Source organism: Numenius arquata, chromosome 2 (assembly GCF_964106895.1).
Source record: "Numenius arquata chromosome 2, bNumArq3.hap1.1, whole genome shotgun sequence".
Taxonomy (NCBI): Eukaryota; Metazoa; Chordata; class Aves; order Charadriiformes; family Scolopacidae; genus Numenius; species Numenius arquata.
Window position 1 is genome coordinate 30234690 of NC_133577.1, and position 24517 is coordinate 30259206.

The following is a 24517-nucleotide window of genomic DNA, read 5'->3' on the forward strand; positions in this document are numbered from 1 at the left end:
AGAAAAAAACTGTTTGGACCCCAGAGAAATATTCTGAATCTGATGAGTGAAGTTTCCTTGGACATGCCATGTTTTAGTTTTGAATTAAGAAAGTTTAGGTACTAATTTAAGAAGATAATTCAGCAGTGACCTTTGAGGCAAGATGACAATCTTTTCTCTAATTATGTAGCAAAATTACATTAAAATTTATTGCATATCTCTATTATACACAGCAGAGGATTGAGAGCATTGGGAAAAGGTGTCAATTTGCCACTCTAGACCCTCTGTGGAATAGTCACACCTTGAGCCTGTCTGCAGTTCTGGTCTCTGCATCTCAAGAGACATGTAGAAGTACTATAAAATGTACCGGTGATCCAAGGCATGCACAAGCTGGCTTAGAAGAAAAGACTAGAAAGTCTGGACTATTTAGTTTGGAGTAGAAAATACTGAGGGAAGACATGACCAAGAAATTCATGCGGGTGATGGTAAGCTGAATGTAGATCTATAGTTCACCAAATCCCACAATATGGAAATCTGAGGACAATGGATGGTACTGAAATCAGTTTTAAAAGGTTTAAAAGTACTTTACACAATGGATGGTTGTATTTGGTTCGTGTGGCAAAGTTTTAGTAGCAGGGTGGCTACAGGGGTGACTTCTGTGAGAAGCTACTAGAAGCTGCCCCCGTGTCCGATAGAGCCAATCAGCCAGCTCCAAGACAGACCTGCCACTGACCAAGGCTGAGCCCATCAGTGATGGTGATAGCACCTCTGGGGTAATGTATTTAAGAAGGAAGGGGGGGGGTGGGGGTGGGGGCGGGGGGAACAACTGCACAATTGCAGCCAGAGAGGAGGGAGAATATGTGAAAGAAACAACTCTGCAGACACCAAGGTCAGTGAAGAAGGAGGGGGAAGAGGTGCTCCAGGTGCCAGAACAGAGAATCCCCTGCAGCCCATGGTGAAGACCATGGTGAGGCAGGCTGTCCCCCTGCAGCCCACAGAGGTCCATGGTGGAGCAGATATCCACCTGCAGTCTGTGGAGGACCCCATGCCAGAGCAAGTGGATGCACCCGAAGGAGGTTATGACCCTGTGGGGATCTGCACTAGAGCAGGCTCGTGACAGGAGCTGTGGACTCATGAAGAGAGCAGCCCACACTAGAGAAGGTCAAGTCTGTTTTGCCCGTGACGGCAATTGGTGAATGATCTCTCCTTGTTTTTGTCTTAACCCATGAGCCTTTCACTATATTTTATGTCCCCTATCCAGCTGAGGAGGAGAGTGATAGAGCGGCTTTGGTGGGCACCTGGAGTTCAGCCAGGCTCAACCCACTACTGTGGTAAACTTTGGGAACTTTTTGCCACTGGAGATTGAGGATAGCAGATGGTATCAGCAGGTTAAAAATTTCAAAGAATATGTATCAAATGGAACACCAGGAATGTGGCCTCCAATATTCAGTGGTGGTCGGTCCTAGGGAATGAGAAGAATGGACAGGAGACACTGTCAGAAACCAAATCCTGTTCTAGATGGAGTATTTGCTTAACCCAGCAAGATACTTCTCATGGGTTTTGTATTATCCTGGAAAGTTCTTCAGTTAACACAACCTCTTAACAATACTGATTATTTTTCTCTGAAATATCCCAAATATTGGGATAAATGTGTTTACCTTGAAACTTTTGTTGTACTGAGACTACTCCCTCTGATTTTTTCAATGAACCACAGGGAACTTTCTTTTTCATTTTACTGTGTATGTGTTTTGATGGAAAATTGAATTTTCTACTAAAAATGGTCTCTGTATGTTTTGCTGCAGTTTTCTTCATGTCTCTAAATTTCTGTTAAATAATTCTCAAGAATTACTCAATTTTTTGAGGCAATCAGACTTCAATTATGACTTTGATAATGTCTTTGCAACATTGTACCAGTAGCACACTGTTTATCTCAATGCTGACTGCACATGCTGTTGGGCAGGGTACTGTAATCCCATTGAGTTACATGAAGCAGTTGACTTAAGAGGTCTCCACACATCCTGAAGAATATTTATCTGCTATAAGTTCAAAAGGCTGAACCTAAATGCCCACTGGAGACAATTTCTGACAGGCCCAACTCATCTTATTTAACTTTAATCTTCTCTCTCTCGAGCTTAAACTATGTTTTGGGTACTAATGCACTGTCTGAGACTGCCTGTGACTGGAGCATGTACGATGCATCCTTGCAAGGCTTATACACCATACAGTATAAAGTCAAATTTTGGGAAGGAAAAAAGAGAGATTTATCCATGTCTGCTAACTCTGAGCACTACTTCACTGATATTTTTTAATAGTCCCAATATTCATGTAAAGTAGTGTAAGCAACCTACAGACATGAGATTTGAATATTGAAACAAAGCCTTTCCAGATAGCTGGGTAAAATCTTTTTTGACAATGCCTTAGCTTTTGCGGATCTCTTTGATAACATTTTTCTTGTGAGTGTCTGAGAAACAAAGTTTGAATTTGTTAAAGAAGCTAGGTACTTATCCAGCCTTTTCTGTGAGGCTTAATTCTTCCTCATCACCAATCTCTCTTTTTATATCTATAATTCCCCAAACTCATTGTCCCAGTCCCACAAAAACTGGCTAGAAAACTAAGGACTTTTACAGTGAAAGTTATTTCAGGCTGGTTTTGTTTGGTTGTTTGTATTTAAGAGTAGAGCAACTCTTATTTGGCAAGTGAATCCTTCTGCTTTTCCTGGCTTCCAAGATGTCACTTGGTAACAGGACACCTTGCTGAGAGACATAATTGTGCCAAATAATGAGCTATGGAACATAATTATGAATTTGGAAGCTGCAAGTCTCCAATTGACTTGCAAGCTTTAAGTACACGAGGTGTCATTTGAGGCTTGTTTTGTTTCTAAGGAAAAAAAAGCCAGCCATATCCTGGGCTGCATCAAAAGAAGCGTGGCCAGTAGGTCAAGGGAGATGATTCTCCTGCTCTACTCCTCTCTGGTGAGACCTCACCTGGTTTACTGTAACCAGCTTTGGAGTCCTCAGCACAGGAAAGCATCGACCTGATTGAGTGGGTCCAGAGGAGGGCCACAAAAATGATCAGAAGGCTGGAGCACCTCTCCAGTGAGGACAGGCTGGGAGAGTTGGGATTGTTCAGCCTGGAGAAGAGAAGGATCAGGGATGCCTTATTGCAACCTTTCAGTACTTAAAGGGGGCCTACAGGAAAGATGGGGACAAACTTTTAAGCAGGGCCTGTTGCAATAGGACAAGGGGTAATGGTTTTAAACTAAAATAGGGAAGATTTAGACTAGATACAATGAAGAAATTTTTTACAGTAAGGGTGGTGAGACACTGGCCCAGGTTGTCCAGAGAGGTGGTAGATGCCCCAACTCTGGAAACATTCAAGGTCAGGTTGCACGGGCTCTGAGCAACCTCCCACAGACAACGTTTCTATACTTATTTCCTGTTCTGCAGTTGCACTTAAACTATTCCTGTTCTTAAGAATTTACTACTTATCTTTGATAATTAACATGTAATTTTCACTGTGTAATAATTTTAAAGGGCTCATATTTTTTTCAAACTAATCATCTTTCTTCTTGCATTAACAAAATTACCATTTCCCAGTGCAGTTTCTCAGTATTAAGGCATAAATCAGAAGATAGTATAAAACACAAATTACTCAAATCTCTGTTGCTCTTTTCTGTTCCTCTCTGTACAACGTGGATGTCAAATGTTTCCAACTCTGGAATGCCAGTATTTGTGCTCTCTTTGCACTTGAGCTTCAAGCTGATCTAGTGTAAATGACTACAGAGGCTCTGGGCTCAGGGATGTGATACCCGTGGTTTAGTTCCATAATACTTAAAAAAAAAAAAGTATTAATAACCACCCCCCTAACTTCTGACCTAACCTATTCATTGCAAGGAATAAGGCTTCTTTTTTCAAGCTGGACTTTGAAATCACTTGTAGAAAGAGCTTTGGAAGGCAAAATCAGTTGTAGAAAGAGCTTTGGAAGGCAAACTGCAACCTCACCCAACAAACTACTAATACATGTGCTTGCCCTTAGCAGTCCTGCTGGCTTTAAGGAGGTATGTTTCTATGCATGAACTTGAAGATGGACTTTTGTTGTTTTTTCTTGTTGACTGGGAAATATTCAATTAATATACAGAAATACCATACTGTACTTTGAATGAACTTGTGAAAACCTCAAGTTTGGTTTTATTCATATTCTGAAAGATCTGCTTCCATTCCTTTTCTCTTCATGTAGTAGTTTTCTCCCTGAGAATTACTGTTTACACATCAGCCTAGTGTCTGCATTTTTAGCTTTAAGCATGCTTAGTTTTGGCATGTGCTGGCATTTGATTTACAATTTGTTCATTTAGACCTTCAGGCTTCACAGACAGTAAATTTATTTTCTAGGTTTTCACAAATGGGTCAAAAATATTTTTAATGCCGCAGAAGGGAAAAACCAAATGAGTTTGGGTCAAGATAATGCCTGTACTGCCTCTATGACAAACATCCCAAAATTTTTCATGGCTTGCAACCATGTTAGAGTATTCACCAAGAGCTGAGAATCAGGCTGCCTATTTAACTTCAGACTCTGTATACTCACTGATTAATAAACATCTTTCTCCTAGGAAAAAAACCCACAAAATATTGCAAATATATATGCAATAAAATATTATGATGTAACACTGTTATGATGGATAAACAGTGATTTTACCAGCAATGTCCTCCTGTTGAAGGAAATGAATGATGGTACTTTAAGTGAGATCAAAACTTTCCAACTGATGCAAAGTGCAGTCTTAATAAAACGAGAATTTTAGAGCCAAAGAAATTGTAAAGTTTACTTAGCTGGAGGACTAAGCATTACTACATTGATTTAAACGCAGCATTTTTCATTATGGACTTTAGAAGGCTGCATACAGTTTTCAAGTCAGTTAAGTTACAGTTTGGAGAGAAAAAGTTACAAATAATGAGAAGGAAATAAAAGGCAGAATAAACTAATGCTTAGAAAATCACCATCAGTATTTCTACAAATACAGCTTGAAGAATGTAGTCACAGGTTTTAATGGGTGAGGGAAAATTTCCCCACCAAATATAGCCACCTAAGTCATCATCATCAACTTGTTATTAATTAGCTGTAGTTCCTCTCCAGGATCAGCACACCCAGGTTTTAAATGGACAGTCCTTGCCCCAGGTGACTGCAGTGTGAGAGCAGATATGTCCCAGCTGGGAGTGCCAACTGCATTGCCGTGGGGCTGGGTGCCACACCAGCCAGCTGTCTTTGCCAGGAGAATGTTTTGCAAACAGAACCAACTGTACACTTAATGCAGCAACGACTCTTGGAGACAGTGTACTAGATGGTCCTGCAAAGGTGTATATTTCTGCACCTGAGAAAACATGGATCAGGTTCACATTGTTCCCCGACTCCTGGGGCTGGACTGATGATACCATTGAATCCACTTCCACAGTGCTCAGACCTGCAGACAGTGGGATCATATTAGAGGTGTGTTTCCCATGGATGTAACTATTAGAATACTCCTATCAACTACATCTATTTTGCATGGTTTTCTGCTGTTAAATTTGTATTCTGTGGTGAATTCCATATGTTATTCCACCGCTTCCCATGCTGCATAGGTCAAACTGTGCATTAAAAATAACAATTTATTTGCAATACTTACCCATGAAGTCTGAACAGATGTAGCACACTCAGTTCATCTCTAAACACATTGTGATTTGATTATTTCTGTGCTAGAAGGCCCATGGACACATAAATGTGTCTGAGACAGTAGCGTACCCATCTCTCTAAAGGATCATATGTCTCTTCTGATCTGACTCCAGCTCACAGCCAGGAGATGGAGGTACAGTAGGGCTGGGAGCCATGCATCTGAGGTCTATTGTAGCAAGGCTGTTGACAAGAATCCCAGTTTATTCCAATATCTGAAAACTGATCAGCCAGATTTATCTCCAACTGCAGTATAACCATCTCATTTTTATCAGAGGCCTAAAAAAATAAAATACTTGATTTTCCTCTTTTTTCCACTCATGCAAATTTCTCTGAATTACCTTGCTTTCTATTTTGGCAAGGGGTTTTCCTCAGGAAGTCTCATATGAGTGGTTAGTGGATTTTGTGAGGCAGCAAAGTTCAGAATTCAAATAGAATTACTTTATCAGTAACCACCATCAGATTTTCTTTGGTACTCCTTTCCAAATCCCCTGTCTCCCTTGATGGAGGTTTGAAACCATATTTACATACACCTTTGACAGTCCTGTCTGCCATTTACAAGACATGTGGAAGGTGGGGAGTGAAGCTGCTTTCTGGGGCACAATAACTCTGCTCTTCAGCATGGCCCTTCACTGCTTTTGCTGTAACATTCAACCAAACAGCATTTGAAGTTAAGTTACAAGAGCTTTGTTCTCAGTGAGAACTGAATTATTAATACACTAGCCCCAGAGAAGAGGAGCAGGGTGGGTGGTGAAGTGAGGTTACCGTGAAGTGCGCACAAATCATCACTCGATTCAAGCAGTTATATAAATCATAAAGGACCACCCCTGACTTGAAAACAGCAGTGTGGTCTTTTCTGTTGTTCAATGCTAGTCATGGGTAATGGAAGAACAAGACAGTCTTACAGTCTTGCTACAGTCTTCTAATTGATCTGGATTTTGGTTAATCTCAATTAATTAAGTTATTCTTTGCTCATTACACATTATTACTGAAGATCTGGAAAGGGCAATTAGGAACAGAATAAACAGCAGTAAATGGTAGCTACACAAATGAGTCAACAAGGTGGCCCATGTGTCAGAAAAGACAAAAAGACCAGTGAAGGGAAAAAGAAGGGGTCTAAACCTTTTATTTCTATGTCTAATGAAAGTGAACATTAACAGTTAGTTGTTCAGTCTCATCCTCTCTGACCAGCAGATGTGCTTCATTGCCTCCCTTATTAATTCAGCGACTCCAAATTCATATCAGTACAGACTTTGATTAGGTTAAATACCTGAGGATATGGGACTGGATCAAACCTTGAAAGCATCCTTAAATAGGTGGAGGAAAAGGATAAGAAAATTCTGGGAAAAAAAAATTTGAAATAATTAATTCTTTTAAGCAGACTGTAAGCCATATCAAATACCAAGTATAAAAAGACTCGTTTTAAGTAAAACTCACAAGTGTAAGAAGCCAGTCCCTTCAAGAACAGACGCTAGCAAGTACTTTAAGTAAAAACCTCAAAAAATTGATATATCATAAAGGAATTTGTTTGTACACAGGGAAAAAATTAGACATATATTAGAAGATACTAGAATGAACAAGGTGTACACTCATCTTCTACCAATGCTAATATCAGTCAGCATTTTGTAAATACAGTTGAAAGATTTCCAAATGTTCTGTGTGTCCCCTCTGTTAGATGGCAGTATTGGGCCAGTGAGAGATTACTTCCAGCATTAAAACAGTTTTAGCATTCACCTTATCCATAGTGATCACCTTTTTAAAAAAAAAAAAAAAAATTACAACAACTAGTAATTGTAAGCAAGGTATAGTGACTTAAATTAGATGCAGGCACATGACAGAAGGGCAAATGGATACTTCCCCTTGCTTGTAGTAGGACTAGACCCAGAAGCTGTACTTTAAAATAGCAAGGATTCAAAATTGACAAATAGGTAGTACTGGCAACTTCAATAGTTTAAAGTATATAAGCCAGATTTGAAAAATTCCCAAGAACTGACTTAAAGTCATCAATAAGAAATAATATTTTAGAAATATTTCTTACTGTCTCTTGGATTTTGAACTCAATGTGTTTGGCCCAATTTTTCCCCAGGAATTGCGAGAGTTTTGATTTGTTTTGCTCTTTTTTAATTAGGATGGATGCTCACATGCATCCAAGAGTTTATAGCCAAAAAAAACCCAAAACAAATAACCAAAATACTACCGTACTGAATGTGCCTAGGTTCATGAAACGTCATGAGAATCAGCAACTTTTAAACACAATAAAAAGGGAGGGATATGTCTGTGTTTATCCTCCGTCACTCAGAAAGAGTCTGGGTTTGTTAAAGATGCAGAACAAAAGTCTTGCTGCAGAAGGAACTCTGACATCCAAAATAATCCTTCTTCTTTTTCCTGAGTGGAACTCAGGATACACCGTAAGGACCTGAGCACTCCAGTAAACATATTTGTGTCTTAAAAAGCAATATTAGGTTTGCTTGCCTAGAGCTAGACATGCTTACCTAGAGAAACATGTAATTAGGATGTGAACAGTTTTCCAGGCTTTTTAGGAGTGTTTCTACTAAGGGGCAAAAAGAGAGAAGATTGCAGATAACTGAGTCCCAGTGTTACCATCCACCATCTCTTGTTCATTTGTTGTGGTGCTCAGCAACTCTTCAGTTACTGCCTTAAATATCTTCCAGTTGTCCATTCTGATATCCTGACCCACAACCGCACCCCTTTGCAGTCAACCCTCTTCACTCACACTGGCTCCGCATCTGGCTCTGACCTTCACTAACTTGCAAAGGTACAACGAGGAAAGTCGGAAGTGAAACAAATGGGCAAGAAAAATTAATATTAACATAGGCAAGGCATGGGAAACACCAAGGTCATTCCACAGAAACTAAGGAAAAATTATAATTGTTATTACAGAACAGTAATACTGGTCACCCTGAAAATTGTAGCTAGGCTAGGATCCCAATATGTCCAAGCCCTGTATGCCCAGCTGCACAAATTCATTGCAATCAATGCCCCAGAGAGCTTACAGTCTAAATCAAACTGGTGTACATACTGGGCTGTCTCAAAAGAGATGGAAACTGTATGAGATGAGTGAGGCAGAGGCAAAAAGCTGATACAGGAGACTGACAACAGGGCCTGTTCCTTTGGTAGCTTCAGATGAATATAAGGTGTTTGTAGTATTATGGGGAAGAAACAGTTGCCTTGTGTAGAGCACAGAGCAAAAGACTGTGTTACAATATATATGTATTATTCTGAATTCTGCCTTTGAACTTGAGACCTTGATCAACCTTCTTCTATACCTGCTCCTCTTTTCAACCCTTGTTGCTCCTACCTATTTAACTTTTCAAAGAAGGGAAAAAACGCTTTTCGAAGAAGTTCTCTTCAACATAGTATGCTAATCTCTTCTGGGGCTTTAACTGCACTGGATAAAATGAATCATCCTTTATATGCAAAATAAAATAGCTAGATTTAAAAAAAATAAATCTCTGCAATTGAAATGGTGTGTAAATCATATAACATCTGTTGTACTTCAGCATCAATTTAGAATAATATGTGCTGGTTTTCTGGTTTTAAGCATTAAGTTTAATAAATATAATGACCTTAACTACAATCTGAAGATAAATAATTTAGATCAAAGATAACTACAGGAACAAGAAAATGTGCCAGAGAGAAAAACAGAAAGAAAATATGTAATTTTCCTCTTAACTTACTTTCACATATAATTTTGCTGTTGTTTGCAAGCTCTGTCTTTTGATAGACATTATGAGTTTTCATCTTGTCCTAACTATTATATATCATAACACATACTAAGGATTAGCATAACTATTTTTTGTTTCCAAAGTATTTGGTTTTTTGTTATCATTTATGAAAATCTGTCCACCTTGCCCATGTGGGTGGATCTGATGCTCACGTTTGACCTTTGTTTCAAACTCTATCAAGCAATTTGAGAAAGAGAGGGCAGATGTGACTGTTCCTAGGTCATTCTCCTACTATAGAAGCTGATCAGGTTTCCAGACCCCAGCTATGGCTTTGAAATGGATTCTTACTGTGGTGGTGTAAATAAACACCTGTCTTATGTTAGAGAACTGAATATGAGGTAAGTAGATACGAGGTAAGTAAGGATGAGTAGATAAAATGCTGTTTTCCAGCACCTTCAGAAAACACAGTTAAAGGTCCCATCATTTGTTACATAGATCAGAGTTTTCCTCCAAGTTTCTGTAGAAAAAGTATTGAAAAAATGTTAATCTACCTCATAATGCTCAGCCATTTTATTTGCTCTAATTCATTGTTTTATATAAATAGAGAAGGTGTCTTTTGTAGTCTTGCAGGGAATACAATGAATCCTTGAGGCGTGGCACCAATTCCTGGTACATGTTTTAGTAAAGAAAAGAACTGGGTATAGAAGTCATGGACATGTCAACTGGTAAAATTGTTTGTCAAATGCAAATGGTCAGATGACTTATAATCATCCATGTTTGCTATTGATCTCAAAATATAGACAGAATCTGTGAGAAATGCATTAAATTTTTTGCTTTATTTATTTTCTTTCTCTGATTTTCTTTAAACTTAAATGTCATCCATATAAACTTTTGTTCCCTCAAGGCCTGTGACAGTTTTGCTCATTTTTTTTGACAGACGATTTCTAGGGAGGTTTGCAATGCTGAACACTAGATGATAAGAGCAATATTTTTATATTGCATTATAAATATCTTCAGCTTGGTCCTGTCAAGGTACAGCCAGATTCTCCTAACTGTACTGAGAGAAATGCAGTCTCTCATGCTCCCTTGTCTGCTCTGTTGTGGCATCACCAAGAAGGAAGGAAGAGCACAGTTTGGGAATTTCCCTGTAGCAAAGAAAACATGTCTTCCATAGTCAACTCTACTACAGTTCCTCCCTAAAACATCTCTCAGATGTGCTGTTGTTTGGTGAGTAGTCTGCATAGCTATGTATTCAAGTTGTGCCACATATCTGAATATCATCCTGTTTAATATATTGCAGATCAGACTCCCAGAAGGAACATGTTGAGAAGCTAATTAACAAACTTGACTCCCTCTCCTGGCTCCCAATAGCTTTTATTAACCGAAAGTGCTTTGGGGCCTGTTTTTCTTACATCAAAGTGTTAACTTATACAGGTTTATTGAACTAGGTTTAGGACTAGGTGTGAAAGAAAGAAAACTACACTGCCAGAGAATTACAAGAGTAAGATGTTTTCTGCCTTCACTCCAAGTGTATACTATCTTAGCTCTCAAACTCAAAACGTAATTGTCATGTGAAGAGTCTCCCGTTTCCTCTTTGGAGGGGGAAGAGTGACAAAGAAGCTGTCCTTCTTTACTGTTTGAGATATCAATCCAAAGCAGTACCTCCCAAAAAGCTGTGTGCACCCATGGTCTTCAGAAAATCTCTGCAGGTTGTCAGCGGTCATGAGTATTTGTAATCAATCTCTGAGCTAGCAAATGCATCCATGTTCCCTGACAAATCTCAGGCTTCTTTGCCCAAAACTGGGTGAAATCTGGGTACAACAGATCCCTTTCCTCCCTTTCCAGGTGATCCTGCCTTTGGCAGCTTCTTGCTCAGGCTGAGAAGCATTGATCCCGTCTGTAAGGCAGAGGCATGCATGTGTGGAAAAGAAAAATTTTTCTATCTAATCTTGTTTGAATATTTACTGTATAATATTAATCAATTGCAATTTGACAGCTTTATTGGATTGTGTTATACAAATTCCTGTTTAGTTAGAAGAGGAGATCAATAAATAAATGGATGACCTTGTTTTCCCTATATGAAATGGATATTCTTAGGTAATTTTAATTGTGTATGAAATAAATGGTGTGACAAAAAATATATTCAAGACAAGGGTCAAGGTAATAGGTTTTGAGGACTAAGAATTTGAAATAATTTATAAAAAAACCAGTTAGTTTCTGAAGGTAAAGCACATGGTTGCCATACTGAGAGTTCATTTATTTCAACTATTCTGTTAAATTTTTAAATTGTCCTTGGCTGCTGATTTCATACTTTAGTTGCATTCCAAATAAACTCTATCCAAACTTCTGTTAGCCATCCCAACCTTTAATTTTAGAAAACGTTTGCTACGGGGCTATTTAGTGATAATTTGTCTTCATTTTTTGCAGGGCTGTAAATTAGCTGATTTATAGTAATACTGTTTCCAGTGGTGTTTCTGACTGACTTGTGTTTTGTTATGATTTGTTAGCATATGCACTTCCAATTTTTTTTCTTAGATACACTTTGTACTGTACATAATTTCTTCATTTATTGTGTTTAATTTTCCTCCATCATAACTAAGAGATTGGCTCAGCTATATTGTTCCTTATGTTTTAGATATTAATTCCACAGACAGTTGGAAATAAGCGCTTTTAGGAATTCTTAGCTAAAAAGGCATTAAATCTGAGACCATAAGTCTAAGACATTGAAACATTAGGTCTAACATTAAGTCATTACAAAAATGAAATGAGGCCTGATTGTGTTCCCACTGAAAAACTGAAATCAAACTAAATTTTCAAGACCAAAAAGTGAAATGGCGCTGTGACCAGATTTGGACTGTCAACTTAGGACACTGGGTTTTGGAATAGCTGCTGCATCAGCAAGTCTGTTCTCAATAACAGGGAGGTCATGGGAGCAGCAGATGCACAGCACAAGCTCAAAGGCTGAATATCACCTATGCAGGAAGACTGTTGTTGAGGTGAAGTAAAGCACGGTGAAGAAAATGATTGCATCCTGGTAAGAGATAGGCAGGCAGTGTTCCTTAGCTTGATAAATTGACAGTGCTTTTGGAAAAGGATGAATATGTTATCATTCTGGAGTTTGAAATCATCTCTGATCATGCAGATGACTGCCTCTTTGCAGCAACTGAGCCAAGAAACTGTATTCAGTTTGGTGTAACACTTATTCTCACACTCGACACCATGGATAGCCGCAGGATTATGCATATGATCTAACCACAGCTTTACTTCAGGACTGTCTTGTAGAAGAATGTATTGGTGCATACTAAACCAAAAGAAAGGTATCGAATGGCAAATCAGAGCATGGAGTAGGTTATGTGTTCATCATATCTTCCATAGCAGGGCACAGAAAAGGTCTGTCTTCAGTTCCCTGAGGTTCCTTATTTTGAAGATCTGAAGTTAGCTGTTTTTCTTCATACCACTTATCTCATCTGAGAGGAGATCAGATGAACTTTTCTTGCAATACCCCAGATGATCCCCAGCCCACGTCTGTCCTCTGGGTAGGCTATGGGCACAGCGTCTGCAGGCAGGAGTGGGAGGGTGTATGACTAATCCTGCTTTCCCACTTGGAAATATTCTCTGTCAGCAGCATGTATAGAATCTGAAAATTAGTCCAATTAAAGTGAACTATATCAATAAATAGAGAACACACAGTAACAGTTGAGTGATTATGTAGGGCAAAAGAGTGTGGTAACCAACTGACTGCAATATGCTCTACTAAATTTAGATCGTATATTGTACACACAGGCAGGTGGTATGTACTGTGATCAGCTACCTTGGACTTGTTTGCTGTCTTATTGGTTAGGTGTTCAGATTTGAGCTGTTGTAAAATCTTTTACTTCTCAGTGCATACTGTCAAATACGCTGCCTGGGGAGATCATAGCTACAGTCCTGTTTAAAGACAGAGTTTTAAATTGTTTCTTTTCTCAGTGTTCATTTATTCAGTTCTTCTTTTCCATTGCCTACTGCTTTTGGAGCCTAGTCATGAGCACAGCAGTATACATTTAAATTGTTATTGCTGCAGTGTTGCAAAATCTGTGTCTATTAGCTTAAGTGAATCATTAAAGCTACCTTATGATTTAAGCTACAGCTATTTTTCATGCAATTAAAAAATGTGCATGGCATAAATATATGACTGACCAGATTTACACTCTCTCATTCATGCTGGGGAAAAAAAACCAAAAAGCTACCATCATTCATGTACGCATTCAACATTTTGCATGACAGGCTTTTCAAATCTTATGAATGTGAAGCAATAATCACTCCAGGGCAAGATTAGGTTTTTTCTAGCATGCTCATAACAACAACAACAAAACCCAACAATGATAGATAACTGAATGGCAGAGAGATTTTTAAACAGTTATGAGAACAGTTCCAAAAACATTTTTTTATTTTATTACTTTTCAATTACTGCTGCTAAGTACAGAATATTGTTGTTATCCCCCTATTCTATATACAAATACTTAGGGTGTATTTAACATATACGTGATTATAAGAAAATATATTACAAATAGCAGTGTTAGTACAACTTGTTATAAGGCTACTCCTTCCACTACTAGATACTCTTGATTTTGCCAAACTCTCACCCTTTGTACCACTTCAAGCTGGGATTTTTGTACTTTTTGAGAAAAGCTTCAAACAAAACTGTTCAGCTGTTTCTGAGAATAACGTTACGAGAACAACTTGTTATTTGGCCAATTTTAAGTAAAATCAAGTAAAATTAGATAACCATTGTGTTCCAGTACATAGTTCTGAAGGCTTTTCATCAAGAGTTTCATATTTTGCAAAGAAACATTCTTTGTTTCCTGTTCCTTTCAGTGTTCACATGAAATTATAAGCAATTACAAGCATTGGAAAGATTTCTGTACTGAAAGATGTAGATTTTCATATCTCTATTTGCTTATAAAATATAGTGTAAAGTAAATTGACAGTAACATCTGCAGCTGATGGGTAAGGAAAAAGGCAGTTCTGACAACCATGACCTGAAATGGGTCAAGCACATATGCCAACAACCTAGCAATAATTCTGTAATGCGGGAAGGAGAAATAAAGCTGCCGTGAAGGTGGGCAGAGAGGGAAGAAAACTGGAGCTGCAGAGCAGGAGAGAAGGAGGCAATTTTGAGAAGAACCAGAGAACAGACAGAAACAAGGGGTCTGGAAGGATGGAGACTGATGCCGGATCTTATATCCACTAGCACAGGTGGTTACACCTGTGCCACTGGCTAAGGCAGAGATACTGTGGGAAAAATATCGGCTATGCATGTAATTACAGAGCATATGAGAATGCATACACCAAGGCCAGTCAGTCAAATTTAGTTCTGCCCTTTCCTATCTTACACATTCCTAACTAGCAGAAAACATCATTTTACTAACAAAACTTTAATTCATAATTATAGAATAAATTTGATATGTATATATAGAAACATCTTATTGTCCATTACAGAGTAGTAAAGGAGTTAGCTCTACATGCAGCATAGATTATTTTAAAAGAGAATTATCATGTAAATGTTTAGAACTGCATGTCTTCTGCAATTAAAGAACAAAACAAAACAAAAACCCCAACTTCACTAGTTTTATAAATAAAGCTGTGTGAGATACCAAGCTAGATTTAACAGTAATACAGCAGCAGAAACGTTTTGGCTATGTAGCGGGAAGAAAATTTTTCATGAAATAAACCAGTCAGACCTACAATAAATAGAAAGTGGAGTGTAAAAGATGGCTAGTAGCATTATACACAGAGAGGGCCTGGTTTTCCAAAGGGATTAAGATTCTATTTGCCTCTGTTTTAGTAGATCTAGCAGCACAGCAAGTAACCTTTCATGTCTTACAGCTGCGCGCTTTAAAGCCACCTAATGTTCTTGTGCACGACTCTGAAATTCATGGACTATCCACCTGGCAGGAGGAAGCTAAACATTGGTTTGCAGGAGTCCTGAAATTTCTCTATATTACAAGTACAAGAAATCAGCACAAATTTGGCAGAGAACACCCAGCAGTGGCTCTATATCAAGGTGTACTGTATCCCACCGCAGCCAGGACAAATGCTGCAGCCAGGAAGACCCTTTCCTAACAAGGCTTTTCCCACCATTCAAATTTAAATGAATCCTCATTGCGTGGCCATGGAACAGACAGTTAGTATAATCTGTATTAGTCGGAGTCACTTTCTGACAGCTCTGTATCACCATTTGCTTTGATTTAGGCCATTACATGCAACAGTTTAACTAGATATAAAAGGAATGCAGTATGTTTCTGTGCAAAAGATAAAAATAATCCAAAATATAGAAAAATTCTGAGAAACAGAGATTGGAGAGAAAAGTGGCCTAAATCAGAGGCAAGTCTAAAAGTTGCAAAAGGCTAGACATCTGGCTTATACTGCTCATGTATAATTCCTTGACTTCAGTGTTTTCAGAGAAAAACACCCAGCATCCAGTTTCACAGCACTATGATCAATAGGCAAAAAGAATGAGTTTTCACTTCACATCATATGTTAATATGACAATGAAATTTCAAGTAGCACTTATTAGATCAGCTATATACTGGCACTTATTATATTCTCATATCTCTTTCTAACATATGTTTTCAGAGACATTTAGCCACTAGTGCTAACATCCAATGTTCTACTTCCTATCATTTTGTACAGCTAGTCCTGACATTTCATAGTTCATGTATCCTTCAATTAGTCCTTTTTTTCGAAGTCTAATGTCCCAAAAGAAATACAAGACTTTAGTTCAATTAAAATAAATAATGGATATGGAGTAATATGCCAAGGATAGCATTTCTCTCTGGCACAAAACATATGCAGCTGTCAGATTCCCAACTTAAATCAATGAAATAAGTGGAGTAGAATTAAGAGTGCTTTTTCACCTCCCAAAAGCCTTAGCTAGCCTACAAATTTATGGGGTCTCATTTCACTTGTATAGATCAGAAAGAATTTGTTTGAGTTTCTTTAATGGTTATTGCAGTAATGCCTACAAGACCTATGCAGGATTGGAGCCCTCTTTTTCTAGGTTGTATTCAAGTATAATCTATAAATATTACAATATTAGTGGGCAAGGTGAAGAGTTAAGAGCAACAAGAGGTTTGTGAAGTTGAAGCTCAGTGGTAAAACCAAGAAAATCATGCACTAGGAGGTAGGTTAGGGAGGTTATTTGCATTAAGAGATGAAGCATCCAAATAAAACATAATTTGAACTGATCAAAATCCCTGAAGGGTCAGTGAGAGATGTTCCTCCAAAAGGAGAGCTTCACAGCAACCTTGCAAAGATGTCTTCTTGCCCCTTGGACTATATTAGTAAATCCATTCTCAGGGTTTTTCATCCAGTCCCTTTTCCTTATCTCTCTGCCTGTTTTCAGCAGACAATAATACACACCTTATAACTGTATTAGAGGTGTAGATATTACATATACAGCCTTGCGCTTCAGTAGAGTTTGTTTTCCCAGAACATTTTTAGACAAAGTCAAGTTTGTTTACTCTGGTAGCTTGTCTGGCAACTGAGCTTTTTCTTGAAGGCAACATTTGTCTTCTCATTTAAATGTGAAAATTAGGTCTAAAATCACATCTGTACAGGAAGCATTATATAGTTACTGAGTAGTGAATGTTATTAATATGGCCTTCACAACCCCTGAAATACGCTGCTGCTCTTTTTCACTTCTGAGAAGATAGGTGTATGTGACTGGAGAGGTAGATTAAAAGTATGTACTGTCTAGCCCGGTTATAATGAGTTATCTTTTTTTTTTTTTCTCTCTCTGTGGATGGCAGATTTAATATTTCAGTGGTGTTTTAAAATAATTGCACTTACTTCAAATATTCTCCTATTGCCCTATTTCCTTCTTAACCTTTCTTATTATTTTCAGCATTTTTCTCCTTTCCAATCCAGATTATAGCACAAATCTACAATCTGCTTTCTACAGCTTCAATTTAATCACAGGTCAGACAGAAGATTATTCACTTTTCTGCTTTATCACAATTTGAGCCATATATTCTAATCACTCTGGAAACCTTGTGTTAGATGATGGCTCCTGCCTTTGTAATTTCATAGGATCTCTTCCTGCTGTCATTCCAGTGTAGGGAAAAAGGAGTGCTATCTGGTCTCCTGAAGTCTGCTTTGAGAAGGGCTGTCAGCCAGCTTGTGTTTCACAGTTTTTTGTAATTGTTCTGTGATGGTCACATGTTCTGATTTTCAAAAGGTAAAAATTGTTTAGCTTAGGTTATGCCAGTGCTGCCATCAGGAATTGCACCTGAGCCCAGCCCGAGGTCACTGGGCTGAAGAGGCTGCAAGGTCAGCTGAGCATGATGTCCAAATAATGAAGATGTGCAGAAATGTCTGCAAGAATTCTCATAGAAGAGGAAAAAGGTCCCAGGAAAGTATTGTAGATGATAAACTCATTCTGTTGAGAACAATTTATTGGAGATGAGAGGAGTCGTTGTGGAATTTTTGCTCTTTTCTTTCTGGAGCTCTAGGGCAATATAGTACTTCCATCTATAGCAGTCAATAACCTGTAGAGAAAGAAGGGTAATTTTAAAGCCATATACAGCTGTTATCACTGCATGTGAAAGCCAACTGAAGAACTTCTCTCAGCTTTGTTTTTAGCTTTTCAAAGATTAATGAAGATGTGTTTCTTTGGTTTCTTTTCTTTTGCATAAAAACTGCAAGACTTTCTTTACCTTTTATTTTTAATCATATTAAGATACCTTTCTTCTATATAAGAAAATGTGAATATAATGTATTATAAACTGAAATTCTGCTTTTAATATGACTCAATATGCCAAATTTCCTCAAATAATCAAATTCATAGGTATGGGTTTTGTCATTTGGTTTTGAGCTTTTTCTTATTTTTTTAAATTAATAAAACGATAATAAATTCTTATTAAAATATTAGGAAAGTAAGTTTATCATACATACTGGCAATCATAGTTCTAATGACATACCACACAGTTCTGTAATTTTCAGCTGTCTTCAGGATCCTGTAAAGCTACACTTTTCACGGTGTGAGGGGGAAGTTTCAATCAATCAACTGCTTCAGCAAGATATCACTTTGGGGCAAACAGCTTTATTTACTCCTAGCGTAATACTTCTGATTGACCTTGACTTTACTCAAACGAAATAAAAACTTACTTGTTTTACACTAACTGATGTAATTCGGAATAAAAAGGTGCTGAAGCCAATGTGCCGATTGCCAAAGCTAGAAAAGCAGAAACACGGTAAACTGTATGTTTTAATGTGGTTTCCCCACCTGGATCAACAAGTTAGGGTAAAACATTCTGTGAGAAGCCAGTGTTTCACAGAGTACCTTGTGATACATGCCAGTTTCAGGCAAACAGGTTGATATACCACATCTTTGATTTCACCTAGGAACATGGATTGTGTTTAAGAAAATAATTTCAAAATCACCTTTAAGAGCCCAGTGTCACTGAGGTGGGTGAAATAAAGTCAGTGCTAGAAGTGTGAATCATGAAAGAGAGGTTCAAAGGTCACTTTTTGTGGAATCTTCTGAGATAAAAGATTTTTAGTTAGACAATTACGAGAATGACCTGATTAATTGTAATACTTTATACAACACTGACTGTACTTCTAAGATTCCTTCTAAAAAAAAATCAGTGAAAACTAGGCATCTATTCACTGTTCTATCTTACACGTTTACCACATGCAACCAGTTAACTACTGATCAATTTAAGTAGTTTTACATATGGAAAATTTAATGTCAGTTAACTCCTATTTTTAGATAAAACTTGACTTACAGTAGTGCAGTAGAAAAGTGCTTTATGAAAAGTATTTATTAAGAAATACTTTTCATAAAGTGTTCAACAAATATTTTGTTCTAACTGTCCATTTTAGGGGGAAAATCACTGCAAGGTTGTCCAGGGTAGACAAATCACTAAAGCTTGATGAAATAATTATGAAGGCCTTTTTTCTATACAGAGGAAGAACCTCAAAAGTCCATAAGTGTCTAGATTTTACATAATCTGGTATAGCACTAATGATCATACTGTAAACTCAGTCTGCAAAACTAATAAAGTGAAGGAGGTAGGCAATCCTTGCATACCGATTAACTAGCAGCTCCTCAAAATTTGTTTCTCAATACTTTGGTAGTAAAAGGGAAAACCACGGCATAATTAAATGTGAGAAGTGTAGATGATGAAACACTGAATTCAGCAAGGAGCTAGAGAAACTCCTGCCTGCATCTCCTGGGTAATTACCTGTGCTGCCGCAAAATATCTGCAAGAGCTTCCTCCTCCAGAAGGGACATATTTGATGTTGCTGAACCACCAAGAGTGTGTTCAGCTGGGACAAGCCCACAGGAGAAACATATAGAAAGATGGAAATACAGAAGGCAGATCTGTTTATCTGCCACTGCATGCACGGTGTGAGCAAGAAAACCCCAAAGGATTTTGCCTTTTGAGAAAATGAATAGGAAAATCCCTCTTTTTAGACCAAATTCATACAGTCTGTATCAGCATAGCTCTCTATTAGCCTGCTTACTATGGGGAGCTAGTATATCCTGGACATTGATTTCCACAGAGTTAGAGGGAGGACAGAAGAACAGATTTGGAAAGCACATGAGAAGTATGTTACTTTGGAGATTGGGTCTATAAAGAAAGACTGAGAAAAGAAAAAGATCTCCAGAAGGAAAACTGGCAGAAAAGTAGGCAAAGCAATAGGCACTGTGAGATGAGCATTACACAATGCGGGTGGGAAGCCAACAAACAGCACTGAAGAGGGTTAGGGAGCACAGTGGTGTATGCAGTATCTAAGGGAGGTGTTCAAAAGTGAGTTTTCATTTCCGCCATTCCACTGGAAGTGGAATTCAACTTCCAAGAGAGCCTCAGCTGAGGTTTCTGAGGTGTGCAGGCATGGGAACTGAGTTCATGTTTATGGGATGTAAGCTCTTCCAATACTCCAGCATACATTTTCATTTGAAAATATTCAATATATTTTAGGAATATCCTATTTTCTGGAGATCTACTTTTAAAGAGAAGTGAAACAGAAGAACTAAATTAAAATCATAACTCTCCATTGTTTTGGGAATGAAGGGTTATTTTCTGCCAAGTGTTTCTGAAAAGCAAACCTTGATGTTTGTTTTTTGTTCCCAAAACAAAGTGAGTTGCTATAATGCATTATGTAGAGCTTCAAGTTATCTCCACAACCCCAATTATTTATAAGTATTTTTATTTTCTCTTCCAAATGCTAAGTCCTTGACTGGAAGACAATGATCTATTACATAAATATTTTGGTGGATAGTATGAAGAATGGTAAATATATGGAAGCCATTGCGACAAGGATAACATATAATAAATCCATTTTAAATGAATATAGATGAACAGCACATACTCTCTTGTGCTGTGGAAAGTTTCTACAGCCAGCTCAGAAAACTGCTCATAACTCAAAAATATTTCGGTTTTTTTGTTTAAGAATTTACGACTGCCTGCATGCCATCCATTCTCAAGGCCCTTGACCTCAGGAGACCAGATACAGTCACTCAAAAAATCTAGCACAATTTTTATTTGAGGAAAAAGAAAGAGAGGGAAAAGTAAGGCAAGAGAAGTGATGTGCTGTCACTGAGACTTATCAGTGATTTCGTTGTTTCCTGTCATTGTCTTGTCTGCTAACAAAGAGCTTCTGCACACTCCCTACAGCCTGCTGTGACATTGGAGAGTCGCAGTGGCCATATGGTAAGCAAGGCTACAACTAATTTATTTAATGTCACCCTTTGAGGAAAGACCCACTGTGGCAACCAACCAACCAGCCACTGTAGTTCATTTTACTAGAGGATGGATGCTTTTGTGATGGAGGGAAGGATCCTAGCTTCTCAGGAGCTGACATATGTCCATGGGGTTACCCCAGGCAGAGATCCAATCTGGAGGTTCAGAGTGGCCACAGAATGGGCCATAGAAACTTCCTCATGGATGGCTACTGTCCTGCAGCAGAATGACTGGATGTTCTGGGTGACAGGTCCCACCAACAGCCCAGCCATCCTCAGATGAAGGCAATGTGGCACCTGAGGTCTTATGTCAATCTGGAAAGCTCTGTCAACATTTGAAGAACAGGTCTGGCCACAGGCATACCCATGACCCAGCTCAAACCCCACCAGGGCTTCCAGGTGAGGGGCAGAGGGTTCCTGGGTGGAGGGCCCTGGTGGCAATTGGTCAGGGTAGTCAGGATCAATGGGTATTCAGAGGGCCTGGCACACCTGCCCTGGGATGTCATTCACTGTGGGGCAGAGATGGTTTGTACAAGGAGGCTACTATAAACTGATTTGGCCCTGAAAGTCTGACTTTAAAAAACAGTCTCCTCCAGATCACCAGAATGGACAGCCTGTCTTAAACCTGGAATTCAGATCTAAACGCAGAGAAATTATGAACTGTAAGCAGCCATCCAAACATATCTGGCATCCAGCAGAGAGCCCAGTTCCATTCTTCAGGTACAAATAAACATATGTGCTGGACCTAGTAGGCATGGAGAGTAGTGGAGCTCTGAATTTGTCCACTGAAAAGGTACATGAATAAATTTATGACACTTCAGGCAGGTGGATATTATCCATCCCTTATTTCTGTGAGGTTATTTTGCTGCCTATGTTTAGTCCAACCAATGTCCATCTGCAGGTTTTTATGACAATTTCCATGCTTTTATTCTAAAATTGACAGTTCAACCTGCTATATATCAAGCCAAACTCTTGCAGATCATCTCTGCCCTTATTCCTTCCCAAAGACATCCCTTATATTTAGAAATAAGGAAGACTGCGAATGCAGAGCTCTCCTTTGCGCTGTCCTGGACTCTTTAAGAGCTGTTTTTCAGAAGCTGCAAGTCACGTTGCAAATGCTCATATTGAAGACCCAGCACTTCCTGCCTCCTGTTATCTCTGTGCTTATCCCTGAGACTTTTACTTCCATTAACAACACGATGCCTTTGAAAATCGAGTGCATTCTCATCAAATTCATTCCCAACTGAAGCCTTTGCAAGCTGCATTTAAGTACTGCTGACAAGACATTCTGTCACCCTACAGTTTTAGGCTACTCTCCATAACGATGATTTATTCCTTTAAGATCAACATAATCCAGGTGTGACCTGGAGTCCTCAGCTCTTCTGGTAATGAGGGTAGCTTTAAAAGCTATAAGCGGCTTCTATGCTCTGGCTTCTGCAACTCTGCTAATGAAAGGGTGTATGTGCTTCTGAGTTTAATATCACTTCAACTGTATATTTGGCAGTGATGGAATTGAACCAGAGCTAATAAAAGCAAGACAAATGGATAAATTAAAAGGTACTTACCGTGATCATATACATAGGACGCATAGAAAAAGAGAATGATACCTTCCATCTTGATCTAAATACAGTTCAAAACCATGGACTGAACGCTGCTTGATGAGGTCTTTGCAGTTGTACATTAGCAATGTCACATTTGAAAAAGGGTTCACACTTGCCCACTGGGAAGGGACACATGAGATGCACAGGCCATCGTCAGGTCTCACTTCTTGACCTACAGAAACACAGATGTTGGGACATCCCTCCACACCCCATTACATGGCTAGCACAGCCATGACTTGCTGCTAGTTATCTGGGAAATGTGTACAAAAGCTTTCCACCTTCTATTTCTGATTAAGTCTTAACTAAACCTAAGAATCCTATGCTTACTTTCTCTTCTAATCCTCTACTACAAAGAGTCAAATGTATTTTTGGTTGCAAATACAGGTTTTAGGAAGGGGTTTATATTAACATCTACAAGCTAGCAAACTTGCAGTGAGAATGACTCAAGAAAAGGCAAACAAAAGGGTAAACTACTTTGAAAAGCTACTTCTGACCACTTAACTTCACCCTTGATGACAAACCCTCGTTAATCCACCAATCCTTCACGTCTGTAATATTGTTCTCCTTTAAAACAACTACAACCGCCAAATGAACAATTTATTGGAAGTTGTTCTCTGAGATTCAGAATTCAAATACTTTGGTAAACAAGAAATTATATCCATTTTTTAGTATTTTTATATAGCAAAGATAGCCTAATATTACTTTTGCAAATACAGCAGTAATTGTTTCAGAGTATAAAGGAAATTGCCTATAATATCCCTGAGACCTTGGCCTCTCTCAAAGTTATGGTAAAACCAATTTACAATAGCTTATCTTCTCACCAATTCAAAAGAAAATATAATTCATTTTTAGTGTTGGGAGCTCTTAAGAACAAGTCCCAGAGAAGAATCAACCACTTCAAAGATAAGACATGCTTCACACTTCTCATAGCATCTTTTGCCTTTGAATTAGCATAAAACCCTATTTTTATTAGTTTTAAAAAAAATCTTTTAAATCTGCTTCCAGCTAAGTGGATGCTGTTGCCCAAGGTGCAGATAGATTTAAAGGTTATTTGTTTTCAAACATTCTGTTTCTCTCTTTGGAGAGCTGCTTCATCTCCAGCTGCAGGTACTTCAAAGAAAGACAACCATTTGAGAAAAGGTCTGCAGCTGAAATCAGGAATACTTCATTTAGTTTACATCCTGAACAAAGAATGATTAGGATTACAAGCACTTCCAATATCTTTCTAGTAAAAGATAATTAATTATTGCTTTAAAACAAACAATCTACCTAGCTCTGGTGAGTTTCTGTTTCATGCATTTTAAGCTCCTGTACAGCAAACTATTTTAGTATCTAACTATGATTAGTCAAGTACTCTGCTATCTCATTGACTAATGGCTTTCCCTTTTATCTTCTGCAAACAAGGCCTGAGTCTCTATTCGTTCTCACAGAGGTCATTAATGTCTGTCATACCAATAAAGGTTCAGCCTCATGTCAGACTTCTTGCTGACAAATGAAATTATTCTTGCTTTCAATACATTATTTCCCTACTTTTTACAGCATACTTTCAATATAGGAATGAAGGAAAGAGCTCGGTGTTTATTTGTTTTTATCATAGGCCTTAATTTCTTTGTTTTGCAGTGAGATGGTCTACATTTCTGCTCATAATAGGAGTGGAGGAATGGTGATATGTGTTTACTTTTAAAATGAGTTTTGTTTGCTAAGGATAATAGATCAGCCCTGATCATCTTGTTGAAAAAAAAAATAAATAAAATTAATTATGTTAAAACTATAGAAAAGAGATTAAAGTGATGCTGGAAAAATAGGATTATTTTTTTTCCCTC